The following is a 26253-nucleotide window of genomic DNA, read 5'->3' as shown; positions in this document are numbered from 1 at the left end:
CTAAGTGACTCCACGGTCAAGCAGGGAAGGACTTATGCATAGAAGAATGACGATGTTGTTTTCTCCTTTATTTGGACACAGGACAGTATAGGAACAACAGAGCTGAGGAGTCTAGTCATGGTCCTAAACATTTAGTCACAGCACTCAAACCCCTATAAATTCACCACCTGTGTTGGAAGGCATTAGGAGAAACAAAAGAAGTGTTATACATGAACCAGTGAAAGATGTGTGATTATAAGGACTTCTTTTCAGTAGTGCTCATGGACCAATGGCAAAAGTCTAAAGTAGGTGGCCATTCAAAACTTTTCAGAGTCTAAATTGGTGAATTAAGACATGATTTGGAAAGTATGTGTAGGTATATGTGCCTTCACTTAACAAAAAAATAATTTTCTCTTCTGTAAAATAGGGGCATTAATACTGATAGCTTCCTAACTCAAGCATCTGCAGCTCTACTTCTCCAAGAGTTTCCTCCAGCACCAGAGGTTTGCTAAATTGAAAGCAGTTCTCTATTTTGAAATACGGGGAATCAACACCTGAGGGCAACCCTCTGCCATTAGGGAATGGGAATTGGTGTATAAATAGTCTGGTCTCCAGTCCTCTGGATTTATAATTCTGAGCACGCGTCACACTGACTCTCAACAAGTCCTCAGGGCCTTGGAGCTTCAGTTACCCTCAGCAGTAACTAACAAACTTTTTATTACCTTTCTTCCTTTCTTTCTCATTTTACTCCCTCCCTTGTAATTTTTGATCACTTCCCAGCTGAAGTATCTGTACTCAAGGCCTTAGTGTCTCCTTCTGGGAAAACCCTAACTAAGATGAGAATTTTCCCCTCTTATTCCTTCACTTCACATAATGTTGTACCTATTCAGAGATTTAATTTAATATTTTATCATTGATTCCCTTTTATCTGTTTCCCTTATAAAAATTTAAACTCCTTAAATATAAGAACAAGATTGTGTTTAGCATTCTAATTTTAGTATTGTATTCAGTAAAAGGTTGTTGAATAAAAAATATGGAGATATAAATCTGAGTTATTCTCTGCCTTACTGAGTATTTCTGTGACCAAGATAGCAATAATTCAGTTGACAATAGCAGATGGTAATTTCCATATCCTCTAAGGATTTAAACCCTGGCTCACCACAGGCCACTTTTCAGGAAGCTGAGTTGCCCTTTCTCCAGAAAAAGAAACTAAAATAAATAATGCTGAAGCTTGGTAGTAGTATGTATAAATACTTGGTCATCCCAGGTAGGTTCAGGCAAGTGTATGCACAAGAGAGCATGTTAGACTAAGAATCCCAGGGGCATTTGGGAAAGTTTGGGAAAATGAGATAAATAAGGTGACTTTTGGGTGCCAATTTTTCCACTGTAGGAACTAACCCTCTATTTGGAACTACTCCTTCCATCTGAAATAGTTGTTCAACAAGTTGGAAGTGACACTAGACAAAATGTTTTGCTGCCATGTGTCAGGTAGCTTGATGCATTTCATGCCTGAATAAATGCAAAATGAAATTTTAGCTGAAGGAGATGGTGCAGCAAATGGTTCTTCACAGAGCTGGGAGGAAGGGATATGTCTCCCATGGAGAAACTCATAGTGACAATGTGCCTGATTCATATTTTAATTGCCAGAATAAAATCAAATATCCATAACTTCAGGCATGCTAATGAACAAGAAGCAGAATTAGATTTTTCTCTGCCTATTAAATTTTCTAATGTCGAGAGAAGCAAACAGAGCACTGTGGATCCAAATATTACCCCAGGCGTTATAAGCACTAAAACTTGCAGATTAACATTGAATGGTTTTTTTAAAGACCTTTTTGAAATGACACTAATTCTTCAGCAACATAGTTTCCGCAAAAAGACATATGTTAAAATAATTTGCTAAATTTTTCTATTAAATTTCATTAAATTGGGACATACTGTAAAGTAAATATGACTTTTGATCCACTTTTTAAAAAGTGGCTTGGACAAATATTCCTGTTTACCATTAGAATTTACTTTGTTACTACCTCTCCCTTTAAAAAGGATGTTGTTCATTATATTTTATTTACTAAAGAAAAATCATTTTTACTTTTATTAATTGCCAATATAAATATTAACCCTAACTAATGCTTCATTTCACAAGAGAAGTTTGCTTTCCAAAATAAGTCATTGTGATTTCAGCTTAAAAAACAAACACATATTTAATGTTTCAGTTTATCCAGGTGTTCTAGCTGTGGGGAAAACACACAATCCTGAAATTGTAACAACAGCTCCTGAGTTCTCTTTGCAAAACATTCTACTTACTACAGGATTTTGATGTTATCACTACAGATTTGTTGCCATTTGAGAGGGGCAAGGGTGAGCTATGTTTTGATATTCTCTGGACGTTCCCAAAAATCAGAATATTGATATTTTCCTCCAAAAAGAGTTTCCTGAGTTGTGCAGGTTTATGAAAGTGAAAGAGGAATATGAAGGGGGAACACCCTGTCTACACATGCATACACTCATATCCACCTGGGATCTGGAAAATATAAAGCAGTGGGAGTGTACTTGGCTATCCAAGTGTGATAGTGCTTAGTGTGTGATAGATGAGAAAAACAAAAAATAATACATATTTTAATAATGCAATTTTAAAACTGTGATCTTACATTTTTACTTTAAAATTCATATGTAGCTACTTAAGAAATCCCTAGTGACCCAGAAGAAAACATGGTAGAGTCTAGAATGATTGTGTGCCTGTGTGTGTGTGTGTGTGTATACTATGTTAAGCCCAATGCTAGACAGTAGAGGACAACAGTAATATGTTCCTTATCCTCACAGTGTTTATGTCACGGGATTTATAAAATAATAAAAGAGGTGTGAGCTGACAAAAACAGGAAAACATAAGTATGAAAATTCAAGTAATGCTATGTTCTATAATGAAAATCGAAGAATCTAATTTTCAGAATGACTGGAATTTGGGAAACTGGCCAGTGGGGACAAGAGTATCTATAGGATATCGAGATATACTAGCAATCTTATATATGTATATAGAGATATAGATATAATAAAAATCATGTATATTTATTGTGTACAACATGATTATGTGATATACAGGTACATAGTGAAATGATTACTATAGTCAAGCTAATTAACATATCATATCACACAGTCACCATTATTTTTTTGTGATGAGAGCACTTTAAACCTACTCTCAGCATATTTCTACTATTCAATACAGTATTATTAACTATGTTTTGTTTTTTATTAACATCTTTATTGGAGTATAATTGCTTTACATTGTTGTGTTAGTTGCTGCCGTATAACAAAGTGAATCAGCTAAACGTATACATATATCCCCTTATCTCCTCTCTCTTGCATCTCCCTCCCACCATCCCTATCCCACCCCTCTAGGTGGTCATAAACACGAGCTGATCTCCCTGTGCTATGCAGTTGCTTCCCACTAGCAATCTCTTTTACATTTGGTAGTGTATATATGTCAATGCCACTCTCTCACTTAGTCTCAGCTTACCCCTCCCCTTCCCCGTGTCCTCATGTGCATTCTCTATGTCAGCGTCTTCATTCCTGTGCTGCCCCTAGGTTCTTCAGAACCTTTTTTTTTTTTTTTAGATTCCATATATATGTGTTAGCATATGGTATTTTTTTTTCCTCTTTCTGACTTACTTCACTCTGTATGACAGACTCTAGGTCCATCCACCTCACTACAAAAAACTCAATTCTGTTTCTTTTTATGGCTGAGTAATAGTCCATTGTATATATGTGCCACATCTTCTTTATCCATTCATCTGTTGATGGACACTTAGGTTGCTTCCATGTCCTGGCTATTGTAAATATATTAACTATGTTTATCATGCCTGTAGATAAGATCTACAGACATTTATCCTACATAATTGCAATTTGTCCTCTTTGACCAACATCTCCCCATTTTCCACCTTCCCAAGCCCTTGGTAAGCACCATTCTACTCTCTGCTTCTATGAGTTCCAATTTTTTTTTTCTTAAGATTCCACATGTAAGTGAGATCATATAGTATTTGTCATTCTATGTATGGTTTAATTCACTTAGCGTAATGTCCTCCAAGTTCATTCATGTTGTTGAATGTGGTAGAATTTCCTTCTTTCTCATGGCTGGATAATATCCCATCATCTGTTGACAGACACTTGGATACTTTCCATATCTTGGCTATTGTGAGCAATGCTGCAATGAACATGGGAGATATTCTTCAAGATACTGTATCATTTCCTTTAGATATATACTCAGAAGTGGGATTGCTGGATCATATGGTAGTTCTATTTTCAATTTCTTGAGAAACCTCCATACTCTTTTCCACAATGGCTATGCCAATTTACATTCCCAGCAGCAGTGTCTAAATGTTCCCTTTTCTCCACATCCTCACTGATTGTTGTCATTTTTTGTCTTTTTGATAATAGCTATTCTAACAGGTGTGAGGTGATATCTCATTGCAGTTTTGAGTTGCATTTCCCTGGTGATTAGCAAGACATTCCTTATCAGATTTTTAAAAATTTATTTTTTTTTTTATAAAGCAGGTTCTTATTAGTTACCCATTTTATACATATTAGCGTACATATGCCAATCCCAATCTCCCAATTCATCACAGCACCACCACCACCACGCCACGTTCCCCCCTTGGTGTCCATACATTTGTTCTCTACATTTGCATCTCTATTTCTGCCCTGAAAACGAGTTCATTTGTGCCATTTTTCTAGGTTCCACATATACGACAAATGTCGTTAATATACGACATTTGTTTTTCTCTTTCTGACTTACTTCACTCTGTATGACAGTCTCTAGATCCATCCACATCTCTAAAAATGACCCAATTTCGTTCCTTTCTATGGCTGAGTAATATTCCATTGTATATATGTACCACACCTTCTTTATCCATTTATCTGTCAATGGGCATTTAGTTGCTTCCATGACCTGGCTATTGTAAACAGTGCTGCGATGAACACTGGGGTGCATGTGTCTTTTTGAATTATGGTTTTCTCAGGGTATATGCCCAGTAGTGGGATTGCTGGGTCACATGGTAGTTCTATTTTTAGTTTTTTAAGGAACTTCCATACTGTTCTCCATAGTGACTGTATCAATTTACATTCCTACCAACAGTGCAAGAGGGTTCCCTTTTCTCCACACCCTCTCCAGCATTTGTTGTTTGTAGATTTCCTAATGATGCCCATTCTGACTGGTGTGAGGTGATACCTCATTGTAGTTTTGATGTGCATTTCTCTAATAATTAGTGATGTTGAGAAGCTTTTCATGTCCTTGGCCATCCATATATCTTCTTTGGAGAAATGTCTATTTAGGTCTCCTGCCCATTTTTGGATTGGGTTGTTTTTTTAATATTGAGCACAATGAGCTGTTTATATATTTTGGAGATTAATCGTTTGTCCGATGATTCATTTGCAAATATTTTCTCCCATTCTGAGGGTTGTCTTTTGATCTTGTTTGTAGTTTCCTTTGCTTTGCAAAAGCTTTGAAGTTTTATTAGGTCCCATTTGTTTATTTTTGTTTTATTTCCATTACTCTAGGAGGTGAATCAAAAACGATCTTGCTATGATTTATGTCAAAGAGTGGTCTTCCTATACTTTCCTCTAAGTTTTACAGTGTCCAGTACATTTAGGTCTCTAATACATTTTGAGTTTATTTTTGTGTATGTTGTTAGGGAGTGTTCTAATTTCATTCTTTTACATGTAAATATCCAGTTTTCCCAGCATGGCTTATTGAAGAGGCTGACTTTTCTCCATTGTATATCCTTGCCTCCTCTGTCATAGATTAGTTGACCATAGGTGCAAGGAGTTATCTCTGGATTTTCTATCCTGTTCCATTGATCTATATTTCTGTTTTTGTGCCAGAACCATATTGTCTTGATTACTGTAGCTTTGTAGTATAGTCTGAAGTCAGGGAGTCTGATTCGTCCAGCTCTGTTTTATTCCCTCAAGACTGCTTTGGCTATTCAGGGTCTTTTGTGTCTCCATACAAATTTTAGGATTTTTTGATCTAGTTCTGTAAAAAAAATGCCATTGGTAATTTGATAGGAATTGAATTGAATCTGTAGATAGCTTTGGGTAGTATAGTCATTTTCACAATATTGATTCTTCCAATCCAAGAACATGGTATATTTCTCCATCTGTTTGTATCATCTATTCATTACTTTCATCAGTATCTTATACTTTTCTGCATACAGGTCTTTGTCTCCCTAGGTAGGTTTATTCCTAGGTATTTTATTCTTTTTGTTGCAATAGTAAATGGGAGTTTCCTTAGTTTCTCTTTCAGATTTTTCATCATTAGTGTATAGGAATGCAAGAGATTTCTGTGCATTAATTTTGTATCCTGCAACTTTACCAAATTCATTGATAGCTCTAGTAGTTTTCTGGTGGCATCTGCAAACAGTGACAGTTTTACTTCTTCTTTTCCAATTTGTATTCCTTTTATTTCTTTTTCTCCTCTGATTGCTGTGGCTAGGACTTCCAAAACTATGTTGAATAATCGTGGCGAGAGTGGACATCCTTGCCTTGATCCTGATCTTACAGGAAATGCTTTCAGTTTTTCAGCATTGAGAATGATGTTCACTGTGGGTTTGTCATATATGGCCTTTATTATGTTGATGTAGGTTCCCTCTATGCCCACTTTCTGGAGAGGTTTTTTTTTTTTTTTATCATAAATGGGTGCTGAATTTTGTCAAAAGATTTTTCTGCGTCTATTGAGATGATCATATGGTTTTCATTCTTCAGTTTGTTAATATGGTGTATCATTGATTTGCATATATTGAAAAATCCCTGCATCCCTGGGATAAATCTCACTTGATCATGGTGTATGATTCTTCTAATGTGGTGTTGAATTATTTTTGCTAGTATTTTGTTGAGGATATTTGCATCTATATTCATCAGTGATATTGGTCTGTAATTTTCTTTTTTTGTAGTATCTTTGTCTGGTTTTGGTATCAGGGTGATGGGGGCCTCATAGAATGAGTTTGGGAGTGTTCCTTCCTCTGCAATTTTTTGAAAGAGTTTGAGAAGGATGGGTGTTAGCTCTTCTCTTAATGTTTGATAGAATTCACCTGTGAAGCCATCTGGTCCTGGACTTTTGTTTGTTGGAATATTTTAAATCACAGTTTCGATTTCATTACTTGTGATTGGTCTGTTCATATTTTTTATTTCTTCCTGGTTCAGTCTTGGAAGGTTATACCTTTCTAAGAATATGTCCATTTCTTCCAGGTTTTGCATTTATTGGCATAGAGTTGCTTGGAGTACTCTCTTAGGATGCTTTGTATTTCTGCAGTGTCTGTTGTAACTTCTCCTTTTTCATTTCTAATTTTATTGATTTGAGTCCTCTCCCTGTTTTTCTTGATGAGTCTGGCAAATGGTTTATCAATTTTGTTTATCTTCTCAAAGAACCAGCTTTTAGTTTTATTGATCTTTGCTATTGTTTTGTTTCTATTTCATTTATCTCTTCCCTAATCTTTATGATTTCTTTGCTTCTACTAACTTTGGGTTTTGTTTGTTCTTCTTTCTCTAGTTCCTTTAGGTGTAAGGTTAGATTGTTTATTTGAGATTTTTCTTGTTTCTTGAGGTAGGCTTGTATTGCTATAAACTTCCCTCTTAGAAGTGCTTTTGCTGCATCCCATAGGTTTTGGATCATCGTGTTTTCGTTGTCATTTGTCTCTAGGTAGTTTTTGATTTCCTCTTTGATTTCTTCAATGATCTCTTGGTTATTTAGTAACGTATTGTTTACCCTCCATTTTTTTGTGTTTTTTACGTTGTTTTCCCTGTAATTGATTTCTAATCTCATAGCATTGTGGTCAGAAAAGATGCTCGATATGATTTCAATTTTCTCAAATTTATTGAGGCTTGATTTGTGACCCAAGATGTGATCTATCCTGGAGAATGCTCCATGTGAACTTGAGAAGAAAGTGTAATCTGTTGTTTTTGGATGGAATATCCTATAAATATCAGTTAAATCTATCTGGTCTATTGTGTCATGTAAAGCTGTGTTTCCTGATTAATTTTCTGTTTGGATGATCTGTCCATTGGTGTAAGTGCAGTGTTAAAGTCCCCGACTATTATTGTGTTACTGTCGATTTCCTCTTTTATAGCTCTTAGCATTTGCCTTATGTGTTGAGCTGCTCCTATGTTGGGAGCATATATATTTATAATTGTTATATTTTCTTCTTTGATTGATCCCTTGATCATTATGTAGTGTCCTTCCTTGTCTCTTGTAATATTCTTTATTTTAAAGTCTATTTTATCTGATATGAGTATTGCTACTCCAGCTTTCTTTTGATTTCCATTTGCATGGAACATCTTTTTCCATCCACTCACTTTCAGTCTGTATGTGTCCCTAGGTCTGAAGTGGGTGCCTTGTAGAGAGCATATATATGGGTCTTATTTTGGTATCCATTCAGCGAGCCTGTGTCTTTTGGTTGGAGCATTTAATCCATTCATATTTAAGGTAATTAGCGATATGTATGTTCCTATCACCATTTCCTTAATTATCACGGGTTTGCTTTTGTAGGTCTTTTTCTTCTCTTGTATTTCCCACTTAGAGAACTTCCTTTAGCGTGTGTTGTAGAGTTGGTTTTGTGGTGCTGAATTCTCTTAGCTTTTGCTTGTCCATAAAGCTTTTTATTTCTCCATTGAATCTGAATGAGATCCTTGCTGGGTATAGTAATCTTGGTTGTAGGTTCTTCCCTTTCATCACTTTAAATATATCATGCCACTCCCTTGTGACTTGTGAAGTTTCTGCTGAGAAACCAGCTGCTAACCTTATGGGAGTTCTCTTGTATGTTATTTGTCATTTTTCCCTTGTTGCTTTTAATAATTTTTCTTTGTCTTTAATTTTTGTTCATTTGAATACTATGTGTCTTGGCATGTTTCTCCTGCCTGGGACTCTCTGTGCTTCCTGGACTTGAGTGGATATTTCCTTTCCCATGTTAGGGAAGTTTTCAACTATAATCTCTTCAAATATTTTCTTGGGTCCTTTCTCTCTCTCTTGTCCTTCTGGGATCCCTATGATGTGAATGTTGTTGCATTTAATGTTGTCCCAGAGGTCTCTTAGGCTGTCTTCATTTCTTTTCATTCTTTTTTCTTTATTCTGTTCCACAGCAGTGAATTCCACCATTCTGTCTTCCAGGTCACTTATCCATTCTTCTGCCTCAGTTATTCTGCTATTGATTCCTTCTAGCTTATTTTTCATTTCAGTTATTGTATTGTTCATCTCTTTTTGTTTGTTCTTTAATTCTTCTACGTATTTATTCTTTTATTTATTTTTTTTTGCGGTACACGGGCCTCTCACTGTTGTGGCCTCTCCCGGACGCGCAGGCTCAGCAGCCATGGCTCATGGGCCCACCCGCTCCGCGGCATGTGGGATCTTCCCGGACCGGGGCACGAACCCGCGTCCCCTGCATCGGCAGGCGGACTCTCAACCACTGCGCCACCAGGGAAGCCCTACGTATTTATTCTTTAATTCTCTAGGTCTTTGTTAAACATTTCTTGAATCTTCTTGACCTTTGCCTCCATTGTTTTTCCGAGGTCCTGGATCATCTTCACTGTCATTATTCTGAATTCTTGTTCTGGAGGGTTGCCTATCTCCACTTCATTTCGTTGTTTTTCTGGGGTTTTATCTTGTTCCTTCATCTGGTACATAATCCTCTGCCTTTTCATCTTGTCCATCTTTCTGTGAATGTGGTTTTTGTTCCATGTGCTGCAGGACTGTAGTTCTTCTTGGTTCTGCTTTCTGCCCTCTTGTGGATGAGGCTATCTGAGAGGCTTGTGCAAGTTTGCTGTTGGGAGGGACTGGTGGTGGGTAGAGATGGTTGCTGCTCTGGTGAGCAGAGCTCAGTAAAACTTTAATCCACTTGTCTGCTTATCGGGGGGGGGGGGCTGGGTTCCCTCCCTGTTGGTTGTTTGGCCTGAGGCAACCCAACACTGGAGCCTACCCAGCTCTTTGGTGGGGCTAATTGTAGAGTCTGCGAGGGCTCATACCAAGGAGTACTTCCCAGAACTTCTGCTGACACTGTCCTTGTCCTCACAGTGAGCCAGAGCCATCCCCCACCTCTGCAGGAGACCTTCCAACACTAGCAGGTAGGTCTGCTTCAGTCTCCTATGGGGTCACTCCTCCTTCCCTTGGGTCCTAATGTGCACACTACTTTGTATATGGCCTCCAAGAGTGGAGTCACTGTTTCCCCCAGTCCTGTCAAAGTCCTGCAATCAAATCCCACTAGCCTTCAAAGTCTGATTCTCTAGGAATTTCTCCTCCTGTTGCCAGACCCCTGGTTGGGAAGCCTGACGTGAGGCTCAGAACCTTCACTCCAGTGTGTGGACTTCGGTAGTATAAGTGTTCTCCAGTTTGTGAATCACCCACCCAGCAGTCATGGGATTTGATTTTATTGTTATTGCACCCATCCTACCATCTCACTGTAGTTTCCCCTTTGTCTTTAGATGTGGGGTAGCATTTTTTGGTGAGTTCCAGTGTTTTCCTGTTGATGATTGTGCAGCAGTTAGTTGTGATTCTGGTGCTCTCGCAAGAGGGAGTGAGCTCATGTCCTTCTGCTCTACCATCTTGAACTAATTCAAGACATCCCTTATAAGATTTTTGATTTGCAAACAATTTCTCCCATTTCTTGGGTTTTCTCATCACTTTGTTGACTGTTTTCTTTACTGTGCCAAAGCCTTTTAGTTTGAACAATTATGTTTGTCAAGTTTTGCTTTTGTTGCCTGTGCTTTTGGGATAGATCCGAAAATTCATTGCCCAGACCAACATCAAAAAACTCACATCCTATATTTTTTCTTCTAATAGTTTTATGGTTTCAGGTGTCACAATTAAGTCTATTGTATTTTGAGCTGACTTTTTTCTATGGAGTGAGACATGGTTCTAATTTCTCTGTTCTGCATGTGGAAAAGCCAGTTTACCTATCATTTTTGATTTAAGATATATATATATATATATATAACTATATAGTTAGTTGTACATACATACATAATTCTATATAATTGTTATATCATACTGATTGGTTGAAACTTTTATAATTAGAAATAGCCTTCTGATTCTCTAGTAATATTTTTCTTATAATCCATTTTGTCTGATATTAAAATAGCCATTCATATTTTCTTACTATTGCTGATGAATGATATGACTTTTTCTATTCTTTTAATTTATATCTATTTGTATTTTTGAATCAAATGGGTATCTCCAGTAGACAGCATGTAGTAGGATCTTGGTTTTTTAGTCAATGCTAAGAACAGTTTGATTGGATAGTATTCCATTAATATTTAAGGTAATTGATATAGCTTATGTATTTATAAGGTTTTAAAATTATATTTTTAAGTTATCTTTATATTTATCTTCAACTGTTCTTCTTTATTGTAGTTACCATTTAGCATCATAACCTGCACCAATACATCTGTGCTCCTACCCATCATGTTTTGCTATTACTGTGAAATGTTATATTTATATGTATTACATAGGTCCTAGGACATTATTTTATAAATATTATTTTATATTATTAATGTTTAAATCAGTTAAGAGAAGAAAGGAGAAAATATCCATATAAATTTTTTCACAATTACATCATTACCTTTACCGGTGCTCTGGTTTTGTTTTGTTTCTTTGCTCCTATGGATTTAAATTACTGTCTGGGTTCCCTTGCTTTCATCTGGAAGAGCTTCCTTTATCTTTACTCTTTAGTATCTTGTAAGTTGAATCTTCTAGGAACACATTCTCTCAGTTTTTCCTTACTATGAACTATCTTTATTTCATCTTCATTTCAAAGGATAGTTTTGCTGGGTATAAGAGTCTTAGTGGATGTTTTTCCATTCCTTATAGTATTTTGAATATGTCTTAACACTCCTTTCTGGCCTCTATTTTGTGTAATGGGAAGCCAGCTCTTGATTTTATCAGAGTCCCATTGTACATAATTAATTGGTTATATCTTACTGATTTCAAGATTTTCTCTTAGTCTGTCCTTGTCTTACTGTTGTTTGGATTGCACAATTTCTATCAATATACCTTTAAGTTTGTTTTTAAATTTTTATTTATTTATGTATTTGGCTGTGCCAGCTCTTAGTTGCAGCACATGGGATCTTCGTTGCCTCATGTGGGATCTTTGTTGCAGCATGAGGGATCTTTAGTTGCAGAATGCAGGTTCCTTTAGTTGCAGCATGTGGGATCTAGTTCCCTGACCAAGGATCGAACATGGGCCCTCTGCATTGGGAGCATGGAGTCTTAACCACTGGACCCCCAGGGAAATCCCAATCTACCTTTAAGTTTGCTGATTATTTCTTTAGTCAATTAAGATCCACTTTTGAACCCCTCTAGGATATTTTTCATCACATTGTAGGTAATGTAATTTTACATTTTATTACAGAAATCTCAGCCTTCTATTTCTTGAATAGAACCTCACAACATGAGAGAATAGGTAAAGAAAGGGAGCTCATGAACTCTTGGCTGCAGTCACCTATAATTTAGCCTTTGTAATATGAAGCTGGGAGGGCTAAGAAATTCTGGTAACCTATTCCTGTTAGCAATTCTGGGAGCTGGGTGAAGAAACCTCACTCTCTAGGCCACATCACCTGAAGTTGAGCTTCTATTATTTCAAGCTCACTCTTAAGATGAGTGAGGCAATGGGTCATGGCTCAACTTTCACTGACTCTCACTGTCCTAATAGAGATTTTGTAGATTTTCTTGAATATATGTTTTTTTTTCATTTGCTATAATCCTAGGACAAATTTCATATACTTTACATGTTTATTTTTGATAGCTTTGACCAATTTCAGCTGTTTTGTAGGAGATTAGATTCATGGAACTTCTTACTCAGCCATTCTAGAAGTTGTCACACAATAGTTATCTTTTGTTATTCATCTTATGTCTGTATATATTAGATGTTTAAGGAATGCTTTTGAAGTGAATGAATGAATAAATAAATAAATTACACGAACAAGGCTGAAGAATTCTAATATGCTGCCTAGCATAAAATGTTAATGAAGTTGACTGTCCCCACATACAAAGGCTTGAAATTATAGATATATAATGCTAGGTTACATTTTACTTCATTTGAAACTGATATATATATATATAGGCTATGTTAGGTTTCAGTTAACACTCCCCATAGCTCAGAATCTAATTGTGCCAAGAGGGCAGATATGATCACTATGAAAACAAAGTATCTCTCCTCTCTACATCTTGTTCAACCAATAAGAATCTTTCAATATAGGTTACATTGTGCCTTTTAGGGAAAACTGTGTCATTATCAATTCAAAATGGAAAAGAACGCACATGGGAAAATGAACACCCCCCCCTTCTGATATCATGTTAAGCAAAACTTTACAAAGAATGTTTAAATGGTAGTTCTAGGAAGACAACATTTTATTTGTAGTTCTTCTATGAAAAGAGTCTGTTTTCTTATTAGGTGTCTGATATTATCATTTCTAATACAGTCTGAGAATTGATGTCTCCAAATAACAAACAATTCAGCTAAAAATTAAGAACTCTGAGTTCTAATTCAGGGATATCTGTAGTCAAAACATTTTCTCTTTTCCATAATTACTGCATATCCTTCCAGTGGTAGCAATAAAATAAATCCAAAGTATCTTAAAATGTATATTTTAGTCCTTATCATCTGCTTCTGTTGTAGTATATAAAAATGAGTTCCTTCAACCATGAGACTAAAACAGCCTGGAGCTGAGTAAGCAGTATTTAGTAAAACTCACAGCTTTTTACAGTTTTTTGTTTTGTTTTGTATTTTTCATTTTTAGTTTATCTAATATCTGGTATTTGGATGACCAAAGAAAGGATGATTTCCTTCCTTTAGACATTTAAATAAAAACAATTCAAATACATTTTTATTATTGGTTCTGCTACAGTAATGAAACAAATATGTTTAAACATAACAGCATAGTGGAAAAAAGGCTTAATAGTAGGTGTGCCTCACAAATCTCAGCTCTCCTACTTTTTAGGCAAAAACCTTGGTTAATTACCTTTTTTCCAACACCTTAAAAATGCCTTTTGTATTTTGACTTTAGTTTTGACTTGCCGTTTCTCATACTTGTATGAGGAAACTTATCTGTGAGCAAACTCTATGTTGATGGGGAAAATGGGTCAATAAAAATGTGAGATGTCTTCTTATATTATGATTATTTCTTAGTTACAACTGCAAGATTCATTTAAGTCAATCAGCTTCTCAGGGTTTGTGAAATCCTAGGATGTGGCAATAATGCTTATCAAATGATCATCTCTCAAATAATAATTGACTGTCAGTGAGCAATTGAGTTTCTTCCTTGCTTTTAATGCAAAATAATCACGAGTTTTGAATAAACCATGTTCAAAACTACATCCCTGATACATGCAAGGGTAATCACTCTTACTTTTTTCATGTCATTATCCATTAGTAAAAGAGGGAGAGCTTCCTTCTTTCCAGACTTATTAGAAAAACAAATTCTCCCAAATCTTCCATAGTCCACTGAGATTCATTTCTAAATTTACAGTAATAGCCATTTAATAGAATTGTTATAAAATTATAAACAATAAGTAAATCACAAAAAGTCTTCACCATTTGTACTTTTAAAGTCACAAAACCTGAACTATATAAACTTTATAAACAACATATACAATCTGTACTGAATACATTTTGTAAATCACAATTATACTTCCTACTGTTTATACTTTGTAAAGCTCACATGCGTTTCATGTTACTCAATTAGCTTGGAGCAAACAAACCATGTCCAAAGGAATGATATCATGATGTGAGGAGAGTTCCAAGTGAGTCCTATATACAATCATTGAAAAAATGTTTTCCTTTTTATTTTCCTGAAACCAGAAAAGACTGGATAGGGATTGTAACTCTCTTAGAACATCACAAAGGTTTTCATGGGAAAGAATAACACATTTTCTTTTAGTGGCTCCAGAAAAAGGGGTATACGCCCTGTGTGTACAGAAGAAGATCTAACCCTGGGACCTCTCTGGTGGCCCGGTGGGTCAGAATCTGCACTCCCAATGCAGGGGGCCCAGGTGTGACCCCGCATGCATGCTGCAACTAAGTCTGGATGCCGCAACTAAGAGTCTGCATGCCGTAACTAAGAGTCCGCCTGCCACAACTAAGAAGTCCACATGCTGCAACTAAAAAAAAAAAAAAAAAATCCTGCATGCTGCAACGAAGATCCCAGCAGAGCATAAATACATGCATACATACATAAATAAGATACTAACCCAACATAAAGTAAACATATGTAACAACCAGAATGGAAAATATGTTTAAGTGTTTCAGCATGCTGTTTAAATATATTGGGGGGCAGGATTTCAACACTGAGGCCCTAGAATTGGCTAATCTATCCTTCTCCTCTTTTTTTTTTTTTTAAAGTAAAATTTTCAGTGCCTTTTTTCTCCAAGCACCAATCCCAGGGCAGAAATCATGTGTCCTGCAAATCTGGACTTAGATGAATCCATTTCAAGTTTTTGTTCTCTTTCTCTTCTATTTCCTTAAGAATTTGATTTCTTCTCTTGTCTCTTTTTTTCCCTGATTTACTGTGACATTTCTACTCAGGAGTTCTCTCTCTTATTTCATTTTTCTCTGTTAGTAACATTAAAACTTGTAAAAATGCACTGTTTCCTTCCATGAAGCCTGGATCCAAAGCTTATTTGCATGAATTATCTACGTACTCCCAGTGAAGTTCACATTTTCTTTCATCAGGATGTTTAATTATTTCAAACATCATAGTTATATTCAAGTATATAAATAAGATGTTAATATCAGCTTTGTTTAGTGTTAGGATATTCATAGCCCTCTAAGAGGCATTTAAAAACAATTATATGATTTAACTCGTATAAAAACCAGGAGAGTTAGATACTATACTTATTTTAGCAGAAGGTAGTACAAAGGCTCAGCAATATTAAATAAGTTGACCTCCATCACAGGTCTGCTTTGACTCCCAATGATATTCTCTTTCCACAAACTTATCACATGGCATCGGCTCTAGTGGCTTGCAGGCTGAAGGTTGAAATCATCTGTAGTCTCATGCACTCACAGATCTGATGGTTCCTTTTGACTACTTTCTTATCTTATGTCTCCTTAAAATTTAGCTGGGTCTGTTAACTGGAACAGAGAAATGGTTTCTGATGTAGCCTGGGATTCCTTACTACATGATCACCTCATACCAAGGGCTGAGCAAGGAGATAGAGACAAGGAAAGTGTAGTTCTTCTCATGACCTAGCCATGAATACCATACAATGTCAATTCTGCTACCGTATGTTGATTAAGGTGGTAAAATTAGGGAAGAGAAATAAACCTCCCATTTGGCTAGATACTAGAAGAGCATGTGGTACTGAAATATTCTGTGGACATTTTTAAAAGTATATTGTTACAAATTTATTCATGGCCCAAAGCATTTTCTCCAACATTCTGAATTGTTTATTTTTTTCTTTTCCACTTGTTGATATGGAACTTGGAGAGTGAGCAGAGTCCAAAAGCCCTCCATAAGTCAAATTTGGTTTCGTTAAATACAATGATTAGCCTTTGGGAGTTGCCTTAACAATTCTCACCTCCCTTGTAATCAACCAGCACAGTAACATATTGATTTTACAACTCAGGCTTTCAAAATAACTGGATTTGCACCAAATGCCCAAAGCATAATATTTACTCCTCTACAATATATTATGATTCCATTGCAATAAAACATTTGCTGTTTAGCCACAACTACAGTTAAATTTCTGTAACTGTGCATTGCAGTACATCCATAGACTATATTGTCAATCATCACATTTTTCTCTAAAGGGATGACTTTTAATTTTTTTAAAAAAATTTATTTATTTTTGGTTGCGTTGGGTCTTCGTTGCTGTGTGCAGGCTTTCTCTAGTTGTGGTGAGTGGGGGGCTACTCTGTTGCAGTGCATGGGCTTCTCACTGTAGTGGCTTCTCTTGTTGCGGAGCACAGGCTCTAGGCATGCAGGTTTCAGTAGTTGTGGTGTGTGGGCTCAGTGGTTGTGGCTCATGGGCTCTAGAGCAGAGGCTCAGTAGTTGTGGCACATGGGCCTAGTTGCTCCATGGCATATGGGATCTTCCCGGACCAGGGCTCAAACCCGTGTCCCCTGCATTGGCAGGCAGACTCCTAACCACTGTGCCACCAGGGAAGTCCCAACTTTTATTTTTTTTTAAAGTATTATTGACTGTGCTCTTTCTCCTTATTTTTTTTTTCTAACATCAGCTCAGAAAAGTCTATGGTCCTATAATCCCTTTTGTTTTAATTGTAGGTGTTTTCAAAATAATCAGTGTGTAATAATTAGAAGAATATTTAGTATCAGGGCTAAAGTGATTAGAAAAAACAAACAAGCAAACAAAACCCAGGCTCACATTACAAAGTTTATGAAGCTATGGTAAACTTTATCACAGAAATCTACTCATTTCTTGTAATCAATATGATACATTTATAAACTCCTAATATTTGATCCTCAGAATGTACGCTGTGCTTGGAATTCTTTCAAACACCCCCTTTCTTCACTTTCCTGCATCCTAATACTAACCATCCTTGTTTCATTTCAAAGAGTTCCCATATGAATTTGTACCTCATGAAAATTTATGTTCTTGAGAATTCCACTTCTGGGAAGATGAAGTAGATGTAATTTTTCCTATTTCTCCTGCTACGTACAAGTAAAATCCTAGGATACTGTATATCAAACATAAGGAGTTTCTGAAAGGTTGAGAGAAGAAGGAAGGCTAGCTAGGGAACTCAGGCCTGAAGAAATGTCACGTTTGTGAGTTCCTTGGGTTTCCTTTCAGCCTTATATATTGCAGACTTGGAGCTGAAGAAGCCAGCACCACAGAAATGCCAAAGGGCACAGCCAAAAATTACCAATAAAGACCTGCTCTCCCAAGCCCAACCAAAGACCAGCAAAAATGCAGGCTATCAAGAAAGAAACCTTTTAGACAATAATCCACCTACTCTAGCCAAACATGACAGCAAAAATGGTGGCCTCACTGCCATCCACACCAGCAATGGCTGAGTGATCAGTCTAGACTTCCATTCTTGCCAGGCTGTAATGAAATGTTCCAACACACCCACTAGGGTGGTGTGAAAGAAGGACATGGAAGGAGTCTGGACTTTCACCCTGGAGAGATGGTAATTTTCATCCCCATTTCACAACATGGTGTCAAAGGAAACAATGTGAGCAACCTAGACTTTCAGCCCCTAGTCTCCCAACAGTAACAAGGCACTTGTCTCCTCCCAGCAGGGGTGATATCAAAGGAGACCTAGCAGAGCTTCAGGACTTTCAGCCTCACCAATTGGTAACAAGGCCAACACCTACCAAGAATTCCACAAACTGAATCAAAAACAATCAGTAGATGTCAATGCTCAGAAGACAGGTATGTTAGAATTATCTGACAAAGGTTTTAAAGTGACATCATAAAAATGATTCAGCAAAGAATTATGAACATACTTGAACTTGTAAAGGAGCATTTATAAAAACTTGCAGCTAACAGTATACTTACTACAGAAAGACAATGCATTCCTGCCACAATCAAGAATGAGGCAAAGATATCTGCTCTTATCTTTTACTCAACTTTTATTGAACATGGTGCTGAAAGTTCTAGGCATTGCAATAAGGCAACAAAAGAAATGTAAAGGCATGCAGCTCATAAATAAAAGCTTTGCTAATATGCCGATAATATGATTATCTACATAGATAATCCCAAGAAATCTACCCAAAGAAAAAGTTATCCAAGAAGTAATAGTGAGTTCAGTAAGGTTGTGGGATATAAGATAAGTTTGCATAAATCAATTGAATTTATACACACACACACACACACACACACACGTGGACACCAACACTGAATAGAACAATACAATATGTAATTACTCAAAAACAAAATACTTAGGTGCAAAGCTGAAAAAAAAAATTGCAGGAGTAGTATGCTGGAAACTACAAGATCCTGATGAAAGAAATAAAAAAAAAGATCCAAATAAATGAAGAGACATGAATATTCATGATTAGAAGACTCATTCTAGTAATATATCAATTCTCCACAAATTGATATGAAGATTTTACTCAATTGCTATAGAAATCTCAACAAGAATTTTTGGACATATAAACAAATAAGAATAAAGTGGGGGCTTCCCTGGTGGCGCAGTGGTTGAGAGTCCGCCTGCCGATGCAGGGGACACGGGTTCGTGCCCCGGTCTGGGAAGATCCCACATGCCGCGGAGCGGCTGGGCCCGTGAGCCATGGCTGCTGAGCCTGCGCGTCCGGAGCCTGTGCTCTGCAAGGGGAGAGGCCACAACAGTGAGAGGCCCGCCTACCGCAAAAAAAAAAAAAAAAAAAAAAAAAAAAAAAAAAAAAAAGAATAAAGTGGGAGGCGGTAAGTCTACCTGGTTTCAACTCTTCTTCTATAGCTACACTTATCAAAACTATGTGGTACAGGTGGAGAGGTAGTAACATATATCAAGGGTTCAGAATAGAGAGAATCAAGAAACAGACCCACACAAATATGCCCAAGTGACTTTTGACAAAGATGGAAAAGCAATTTAATGTAGTAAAAAAAAGTCTTTCAATAAGTAGTGCTGGTTCAATTGTACCTCCAAAGGTAAAAATGAACCTCAACCTAAATTTTACATCTTATACAAAACTTAAATCAAAACAGATCACAAACTTAATGATAAAGCAAAGTAAGAAAAAAAACTTACTTAAATAAAAAAAGGAAAAAATCTTTGGGATCTAGGGCTAGGCAAGGGCTAAGGCCAGAGTTATAGTCCTGATGCCAAAATCACAACCTTTAAAATGGAAAATCAACAAATAGTATTTTATCAAAATTAATAAATTTACCCCTGTGAAATACTCTATTAAGAGGATGAAAAATAAGCTACAGACTGAGAGACAATATTTACAAACCATAAAACCATCAAAGGACTAGTCTCTAAATTATATAAAGAACTCCCCAAACTCAGTATTTAAAAAAAAAAATCCAACTAGAAAATGGTCAGAAGGCATAAAGGACATTTCACCAAAGAAGAAAAATCACATGAAAATAAATTTAATATCATTAACCAATATCATTAGGGAAATGTAGATTAAAACCCTATGAGTTATCATTAAACGTATATTAAAAAGGCAACATTAAAAAAAAATTAGTGATGACAGCAAATGCTGGTGAGGGTGCAGAGAAATTGATTTGTTCATATTTTGCTTGCGGAAATTTAAAATCGCACAGCTACTCTGGAAAACAGTTTCTTAAATAATTAAAAATGCAACTACCACATGACTCAACAATTATAATCTTAGGCACATATCCCAAAAAAGGGAGACTTCGGTTCACACTGAAATGTGTACATGGATGTATGTAACATCTTTATTTGTCAGACCCCAAGATGGAAACAACCTAAATATCCTTCAGTGGATGAATGGTGAAATTAACTGTGGTGCATCATACTATGTAATACTAGTCAATAATAAAAAAAGTTATAAAAATAGTGACACATGCAGCACTCTAAATGAATCTCCAAAACATTATGCTCAGTGACAAAAGTTACTTCTAGAAAGTTACATACTGTATTATTCTGTTTATATAACATTCTAGCAATTATAAAATTATAGAGAAGGAGAAAAAGAGTAGATGTCAGGGCTTGAATAAGGGATGGGGGCAGGGGCTAAATGAATGTGGCTAAATGAATTGTCAAAGGACAATTTGAGGGATCCTTGGGGTGAAGGAAATGTTCAGTATCTTGTCTGTATAACTAATAATATATTGGTTGTGATAGCTTATTAGGGTTTTCTAAGCGATCTCCATTGGGGAAACTGTGTAAAGAGTATGTGGGGTCTTCCTGTATTACTTCTTATAACTGCATACCAATCTACAACTATGTCAAAATGAAATGTTTAAATAAAAATTCTATTCCCTAATATTTTATTTACTTGGTTTTACATATCACCTCTACATTATCTGACTGAAAGTGTCTTGAAGACTGGAATCATTATTTAGAGCCCTCGCCAACTTTTTTCTGCCCTCTTCTCTTGACAACCACCAAAGAATCTTAAAAAGAAGCCTTCCTTGGCCTTACACTGTTTATTATTATTATTTTTTAAAATTTTAAGTCTTTATTGTTGGGAGGAATAACAAGTCAGGGATCATCACAACAGGAAAGACATTTACCCTTCTCATCCTGGGCTGATTATTATTTTTTTTTAAATGAAGTATAGTTGTTGTACAATATTATATAAGTTATGGGTGTATGGTGATTCACAATTTTAAAGGTTATACTCCATTTACAGTTATTATAAAATATTGGCTATATTCCTTGTGTTGTATAACATATCCTATAAGACACTGATGAAAGAAATTGAAGAGAACAAAAACAGATAGAAAGATAATCCCTGTTTCTTGGATTGGAAGACTTAGCATTGCTAAAATGACCATACTACCCAAGGCCTTACACTGCTTGTTAATTAAAGATTAGCATAGACTTTGGACCAGTATGAATCATCTCCTTTCTACTTCTTCAGTAGCATCTCACTTCTCATTGTCACTGTTTTGGTACTTAAGGGAAATTGAACAGTTGTTGATCATGAAAGTCCTTCCCAATGTAGGTTTTCTTAGCTCAAAGTCTGTGAACACTGCTGGTCTCTCTTCCCGGAATTACCGTTAAGAGACTGCAGTCAGTGGGAGAAATTTAGTTGCATACTATTTAAGGTTATAAACAGCGGGCAATGGAAACATAGAGAAGACTGAAGAATAAGTCTTGCTGGGGAGACAGGAAAGGTGGGAAGGTGGGAAGAGAAGCTTATCAGGAATAGTTTTTGAATCCAGCTTTAAGGGGATTGGCACATAGTAGTAGGGCTCACAATAAAACAATACTTAAACAGATGAATATGAGATACATAAGCTTCTCCTTTAGTTAGGTAGATGGGGTTGCATTTTAGAAATTTTGCTCATGATTTTATGAAGTATTAGAAATATATAAAGCTTCCTATCAGCTTTAGAAGTCCCCCAAAGAGATCAAAATACCAGGAATATAGTAGCTTGAATTGGTAAGATTTTTAAAGGCAAATATATTTAACAGTGACCTCTTTTTAAAAATGAAGCATATGGAGCTTCCCTGGTGGCACAGTGGTTGAGAGACCACCTGCCAATGCAGGGGACACGGGTTCGTGCCCCGGTCCGGGAGGATCCCACATGCCGCAGAGCGGCTGCGCCCGTGAACCATGGCCGCTGAGCCTGCGCGTCCAGAGCCTGTGCTCCGCAACGGGAGAGGCCACAACAGTGAGAGGCCCTCGTACCGCACCCCCCCCCCAAAAAAAAGCATAATTTTAACAACAAAGGTCCTTATGCCTTATAAGATCTTAACACTTACTCCATCACCCACTTCCCCCATCACCCCATTCCCCAATCACAATAACATATTGCCCATGAAAAAGTGCCCTTTCATTGTAGCCTTTCCACATATTTTCTTACTTTAATTGCATCAGGAAAATCCCGTAATAACTTCACATTTCGATCTGTCTGTCAGCTTTCCCCAGAACAGGTCTTTGTGGTTTTAGAATTAAGGAGGGGCAGTAGAGGGAGCTCAGACAGCATCAATTCCATGGATGTAAATTTTTCTCTTTCAGTGAGCTGGCACTCTCACAGCCTCAATGAGGAACTAACGCCTTGTGAGATCCACTGTGATTTGTGAGAATAATTGAGATATTCCACATAAGACCCAAGACATGGAAATAGTTTTAATATCCACATTGTGTCCCATTTTTACAGAGATCTTTGAAATCATTGTTGATAAAAGACCATTCTACCATATGCCTGGCTTAGATTCCTCACCCCTACACCTATCTCTTTTCTGTCATTTTAAACATCAAGCATAGATTTCAAAATCAATACCAAAAAATACTTGGTGCAACAATGTAAAATTTAATTTGTCTCTCTGATGGAAAAGGGGGACAAAATAATACTCCCTCGTCTCCACTAGTGTCCCCAGTCACTTGCCCTTCTGATCCATAGTGTTTCTGATTTCCGGGTCTTGAAGCCTAATTCTAATTTAATTCTCCTATGTTTCTCCAGATTTTCAGTTTACCACTCCTTTGACTTCCCACCTGCCTTTTCTAATTCACAGGCCAGTAGTTTGGTGAAGAAATAGCCAGTGAGTGACCTTTCCTAGAAGAGGTCCCTTGGAAACTTCTCTTCTGAGGTTAATGAGAGTGTCAGGGAGAAATTCACAGCCATTGCTACTAATGGCATTTAGCAGCAGCATTAGAAAAGGAAACCCATTGGCACAGCCAACAAAGGTCATCCAGAAACCACCAGTGCCAGCTTGCAGCAAAATACCAGAGTTGCTTTCCATCATAAGCTCTATTACTCATTCCTCTTGCGTCTCAGGGTGTCTGTAACTATTCGCCAGCAACCATTTTTGGACTGTGGCCACCAATAGTGCCATTGTTGTAAGGTTAGGAGAGTGACTTTTTTTCAGAAGGCTTAGACCTAAATGAAAAATAAAAAGCACTAAACCTCAGTCTGCCAGAAAACCAAACAATTTTCATGGTTCTGCCAGTTCTTGTCATCTAGACTTAGGATATCACTTTAGCTGACTCTGAATCTCAGTTTCTTTATTTGTAGAACAAGTTTAATAATGCCCATATTGCAAGGCTTTGCAAGAATCAAAGAGGATTTATGTGGTATTTGACACAGTTTTTTGGCGTAATGAAAGGATTTTACGAAGATAGTAATATTAACTTTACTGTGATTTCTCATGTCCTCAATATACTGAATATTTTGAGGAAGTCTAAAGACATCTACTTAGTTACTACTGTATTAGATGAAGCAGTATTTTTTTTTCTAACGTGCTTATTCTGAGAGGTACAGAGTCCCAGTGAAATGTCACCAAAAATATCTCCAATTGCAAATTGTCCCTTTATAGTAAGTGGTCATCAATTATTCTCCACTACCTTAGCTACTCAAGGTAGTGAGAACAGACTTGGCCAGAATTATAGAAGGAGTTGTAGTAACAGTGGGGAAAATTAGTGAGATCTTTTCCAAAAAACAAAACTAGAGAATTACGAGACTCATCCCAAGAACTAAAAGCAGAAGCAAGAAGTTGAAGGTTTTTTGCTTTAGTAAGGGGTCAGGGAATACATTTACAAAACCTTTGTTAAATTATAAAACCATTATAAGTAGTCCATATATGATCCTTTTATTGCTTGAAATTTGTCTCTTTGAGGTTATGATCATTAACTGTCTACAAAACATAAATGAATATGGATTTTCCATTAAGCAGATTTTATAAGTGGGAAAATTCTGGTGGTTTCTTTGAAATCCTCAGCAAGTATAAATGTATAATCTACTTTTTGCATTATGTTTAGTTTTGGGGTTATGAACATACATACATAAGGCATGTCCTCAGTTTTCAAAATGTATATAGTTCAAAAAGGAGGCATTGAAACAAACTGTTGTTTAATAACACAATTATTACAATGAAGTGCAATAGATATGGTTAAGAGTGATCATGGAAGTCTTCACAGACAGTTTCTATTTGAGAAGAGGGTTAAAGAATGGGTAGAATTTGGCCAGGTATAAATTTGGGTGAGGTATTGGAACGTTTTAGATGTTTTATGAATGGGGAAAAGATCTCTCAATTCCTATTTTTCTCCCCTGGGAAATAAATGGAGACTCCACATAAGGTGATAATTAGGGAGGTAACATAGGCTAGAATGGGAGGCAGCTACCACGATAGTCTGGGATCCTGTAGCCAGCTGACAGGAAATAGAGAGCCAAGATGCTGACCAGGCATTGGGAAATAACCCTCAGTGGAAAGTGGAAAGGCCTATGGCTTTTTTCACTATTTTTTTTTCTCAAAATCATAATTTTCCTGGTTTCTCAGATCCATAAATGGTCCTCAAGTTCTCCTGGCCAAGCTGATTTCAACCAATTTTAAAGAATGTTGTATGGTGAGAACAAAGGACAGTGTTGGCACGTCCTGTAGGACAGAGGATCAAACTAGTTATATTGAGCAATCTCCTGGATAACGGAAAGGAAGGGACTCCTACCCTGTGCCTTAGACCATGTCAATGCACTGACTATACTGGGAATTATATACTATTTTCCCTCCCCTAGTAGACTGAGAGCTCCAAGGATTAGGGTTTTATTTTACTTACTTTGAATGGACAACTTGGGGTCATAACTAGGATTTTTCTGTGCCAATATGCAATTGAAGGATATGAATCTACTGATGAGCAGAGAATTCTGAGGCAAGGTGTTCATTCCACAAAGATAGGGGACATCTTAGCCAAGGCTGAAGCAAAGTCCAGCATGATACTATCAGGGGTGGTGGAAGGCATGGTCAGAAATATTCTCAATGAACACTGCATTTCAGTTGTGGTAAACGAAGGCCCTGGCCAAGTACCAGAGGATGGTAATTACCAGACAGTTGGACCCATCAATATCAGATTGGGAGCAATTATTATGGCTCCTACCACCACTAACTAACCACAAAAAAAGGGCCTGGGTTTACAACTTGTAGGATGTAATTAAAATATTGGCTTTTCCATATTATGGCTCCATAACTAAACAGTTATTTAATATAACTGAGCTTCAGCTGCCTTGCCTATAAAGAAGAGAGACATATGTTTATGTCTTCAAGATTGCTGCAATAATTTGTTGTCATTATGTCTTACATAATGTATGGGCCTTTTACATATTCTATCCTTTCTTTGATGCTGAGAAGATCAGCACCACATAATCCCACCTGTGGCACTAGGACAGGTCTATAGTAAGGACTGGATTGAGCTTTAAAATAGTGCTTGGTGTGTGTTAGGCACTCAATAAATACAGCTGACCCTTAAATAACGTGGGTTTGAACTCCACATGTCCACTTATATGCAGTTTTTTTCAATAGTAAATACTACAGTACTATAGGGTCCACACATGCACAACCAGGGATATGAGGAACTGGGGATACCAAGTGCTGACTATAAGTTATAGGCTGTGTGGAGGGTGGTTGTCCCTAAATCCTGTGTCATTCAAGGGTCAAATGTATTTGATAAAATGAATTATCTGATATAATCACTGTTCAATATTAGAAGAAACTGGATGATTCATATTTGCTGGAACAGCATTAAAAGAATTGCTATAGAGATGGTTTATTCCATTGCTCTCCCTTTATACAGAGGAAATTGGAAAAAAGAGATTAAGCATTTACTCAGGACAACCAGTTAAAGGCAAAGCTAACATCTAAACCATGTTATTAGGTTTTTTTTTTTGTTTGCGGTACGCGGGCCTCTCACCGTTGTGGCCTCTCC

Source organism: Mesoplodon bidens (genome assembly GCF_964165515.1).
Source record: "Mesoplodon bidens genome assembly, chromosome: 18".
NCBI classification, from domain to species: domain Eukaryota; kingdom Metazoa; phylum Chordata; class Mammalia; order Artiodactyla; family Ziphiidae; genus Mesoplodon; species Mesoplodon bidens.
This window is presented reverse-complemented; position numbering follows the sequence as displayed.